Source organism: Scomber japonicus, chromosome 14, assembly GCF_027409825.1.
Source record: "Scomber japonicus isolate fScoJap1 chromosome 14, fScoJap1.pri, whole genome shotgun sequence".
Classification (NCBI taxonomy): domain Eukaryota; kingdom Metazoa; phylum Chordata; class Actinopteri; order Scombriformes; family Scombridae; genus Scomber; species Scomber japonicus.
In genome coordinates, this window is record NC_070591.1 from 9,603,169 (window position 1) to 9,607,435 (window position 4,267).

Below are 4,267 nucleotides of genomic sequence, written 5' to 3' on the forward strand. Positions count from 1 at the left end.
CAATAACAATCTGTTTTTTTATGTTCTTGTTTACTTCGAGAAGCTATCAGCCATTAAAAATGATGATGATGATGATATTCTCCTTTAGCTTGATATTTCATTTGGGATCAGATAGTTCAAAAAGGCAAAAAAAAAAAAAAAAAAAAAAATCCACACCTACTAGAGTTAGAGTAATTGTAAAGAACTGGAGGTGAGATCAGATGTGTTGATAGATGAACTGTACCAGCAGAGGAGATGATGGAGGTATGACGGTGACTGAGGCTCACAGAGGAGGAGGAGGTGGAGGAGGAGGAGGAGGAGAGCTCTGCATACTGAGGCCAGAAGGAGGAAGAGGAAATGGAACAGTGGCAGAGGACTGGCGCCACCAGAGGAAGAGGCTCTCTTTCCGTGCCTGAAATAAAGATCTCACCCAGACTCTTCCGGCCTTGTTCCATTTTAATCCCTCGACTCTTGCCACTTCCCTCTAACCCTGAACTGTTACCTCTGCAGCACTGTTTGAAGTTTCCTTCATCACCGACTTGTCAACAGAGGTGGGAAGTAACTAAGGACATTTACTCAGGAACTGTACTTACGTGCACTTTGAAGGGATGGGTACTGAAGTTGAGACTCAGTATTGCCTCTGCTATACCTCAAAGAGAAATATTCTACTTTTCACTCCTCTGTGTTTATTTTTCTGCCAAATAAGATGAGTAGATTTTGCTCTTATCTGAAAAATATCAAAAATTTTCTCTCAACCAAATGTCAGCCTAACTTTTCATGAACTCAGGCTAATTTTGGCTTGATGGCATCGTGCAGTTCAGATGTTTTAAACACAGCACTTTAGTCAAGAATGTACTTTCAACCTCAAAATTCAGCCACAGTCTTTAAAGGACAGGTTCACAATTTTTCGAGTCTGTTTTAAAACAAGTCAGGTGACTAAATGAACCCTGTCGAGCTTTTCCTGCCATAATCATTCGTATTCTCTACAAAAATGTGTTTAAAATCTGAAACTACTATGAAGCTGCAGTCGTCCAAATGAGTCAAAATTAAGTAGATATCTTTCAACGTTAGTCTTTTTAGTGCCAAAGTCCCTCAACAGGGAAACACTATCAGAGGAAACACAAAGAAGGAATTTGATGCTTAAAAATACTGTAAATGTGACAGTTATCCACTTTATATGACTAACTCAGACTGCTGGAGCCTCATAGAAGCTTCACATCTACTTTTAAATGCAGTTTTGCACAAAATGAGCACCTGACTGTTGTTTTAAGACAGATTGGAAACATTATGAACCCATCCTTTAAAGCAGACTCCATGACAACACAGGCACACTCCAAACTGATGCAGATCATGCAATATAATTAAAATCTGTGGAACAGTTATGAAATTGACCCTGTGGTGAGTTTTGGAGAATTTTCTTAATCTGTAGAAGAGCATATAATATTGTGAGTCTTGTATCAGGGGAAAAACTTTTATTATTTCAGTTTGCATATACATATATGCATTTATGTTAGTGTATGTTTTAGCGTGTTATACATGTTAATGCATCAGTACTTTAACATTAATAGGACCATATCAATGCCTTCAGTTGTACTTCATGGACATTTTGAAGTTTTTATGACATAAAATGGGGACTTCTTGTTTTAATTAAGTACTTTTATATTATGGTATTACTACTTTTACTCAAGGATTTAATTGCTTTTCCAACTTGTGGTTTCAAGTTTGGTTTCCAGCTGCTTTTGCACAATCTCTTACCAGCGAAAACATTTTCCACAGGGTGGGAGTAGAGAGATGTTTTCCTCCGCGGTCTTAGATGCTTTATCTCAGGTGCAGACTTTCAACTCCTTAACAAAGTATGTTGAAACAATTATGTGGCTCCTTTTAAGATTTACTCCTGCAACATCTCGACCCCGGGGTGGGTTCAGAGAAACACAACAAGCTCAAGTGTTGCAAAAGTAATGCTGACTGGGTGCAAATGTAGCAACAACTCAATGGAGGAAAAGATCAAAATTCTGCCTATCTTTGGACATGAGACCACAGCACAAGCCACCCATTCCTGTAAACTGCACTGGGAAGTGAGCGCCGGTGCTCTGTGCACCCAGAGAGGGGCCACGCTGACCCCATTACAAGAGCAGATATCTTAAATGTTTGCACATGTGGACTGTGATGCTGTTTGCAGCCGTTGAGCTGCTTAGCAGGCCCCCCAAAGCCCCCAGGGACCTTCTTTTTCTTCTCTCTTCTCTCTCTCCCTCCCCCTCCCCTCTCTCGCGCTCCATCATTATCGCCCACATGCTTTTCCAGAGACATCCTGAGTGAAACAGCTCGACGTCCTCGATGGCTATCACATGTTCCTGCTGAGGAGGGAGGCAGCGAGGGAAAGGCATCTTGAAGAGAATGAAACAGGGTGTACTAGGCTGAGGTTTTCCTTCATTAAATGTTTTACAAAGAGTTTTGTGCAACAAACTGGAAGTTCTTAATACATAATTAGCAACATCAGGGCTCAACTGACCTGAATCTCCAAGTGAAGTCATGGGTGACATCCTTTCTCCGTCTCAAGTTTATTGTTCCAAAGCTTCTGCGTTTGTTTTTAGAGACTTTATATGTGGCTTCAAACTATTTGTTTAATGTTTATGAGTCTGTCTTTGTTCAAAATATACTTTCAATGAACTATTTTAGATACAGAATGAGGGACTTTAATGATCTCGTGACTATTAGGCCACCAAAATGCACTTTGTTATATTTAAAACTAATATCTTTTTAGATTTGCTTTGTCACAGGAGTTCATACTTTGCATTCAGACAGGCTTACAGTGATGCTCTGGGGACGCTCCATGTTGGTCCATCACTTTGGTCCAGACTGAGATATTTGGATTTGGAAATTTGTACAGACAATTATGGTCCCCAGAGGATAAATCCTGCTGCCTTTTTCCTCCAGCGCCACCAGCAGGTCAAGATTTTGATTTGTCCAATATTTTGGATTTTGACCAATTATCTGCAAAACTGATCAAATAATTGTTTTAGTCATTTTTTTTGGTTTCATCTTCTCAAATGTGACCATGTAATGCTTTTCTTTGTCGTACATGACAGCTAACCGAACATATTTGGGTTTTAGACTGTTGGTCGGACAAAACAAGACATCTGCTTTGACACTGGAAAACTATAATGGTCATTTTCATTACTGTCTGATATTTTATAGACCAAATAATGAATTAATGAATGGAGAAAACTAGAAATACTGCCTCCTAGTTATATGCCTCCACCAACTAGTCAAGTTGAAGTTTACATTCACATCTGTCCAGACTCATGCTATTTTTTTACGTTTGGCCAATAAAGCTGATTCTGATAGATCACAAAGCTGTAGCCATGACAGTAGATGATGCTTCAGATTTGGATGTTGCTGCAAAGAAGCTACGAACTCTAAAACTTGGATGTTTCACACACATCAGCAGCAACTCAGCAAGCAGCACAAATCGATACAATCACCACAGTTTCAAGGTGTCACCAATTCAGTATCCGACCAAATGTGAAATAAGGTCACAATCTCCTCGTCTCTTCCTGAATCATGGTGTTGAATAATGACCAGAGAAGTGTTTTTGAAGAGCATGATGTCACAGTGGAGTTGACCTTTGACCTTTTTGATATGAAATGTCATCACTTCATCATTTTATCGTATTAGACATTTGTGTTAGGAATTCTTGAGTTCTGGCTAAAAATGTGTTTGACCTTTGAGTACCAAATTATGATCAGTTCATTTTTGAGTCCAATTGAACAATTGTACCAAATTCAAGAAATTCCCCCAAGGCATTCCTGAAATATCGCATTCACGAGAATGGGATGGACATACAGACGGATGGATGGAAAACCCAAAAATATGTCCCAGGCCACATCTGTCACCAGCACGGAGGCACAGTAATCAGAGGATTCACTGATATTTAAAAAAAAGTAATTATTAGTTGCAGCTCTGACTCAAAGCACCACTGTGCCAAAGTACAGCCTCATGCATGCTTATTCTTTTTTTCCCTCCCTTTTTTATGATTCATTTCATTTCATGTTGGAGTCAATTTATAGTAATACTTTGAGACTTCTTGTTATTTTTAATGTGTTGAAATGTGATTTATGGACTGATAAAATACTTCACTAAAATGGGAGGAACACAGAGGTAAACGATGATGTGTGGAACAGAAAAGCTGCAGTTGGTTACAAAATGCAAGGGGCTGGTTTTTCTGTTTAACAGTATTTATTTATAGGGAAGTAACTCAAATTAATCAGCAGACTCGTGTTTGGTTTCA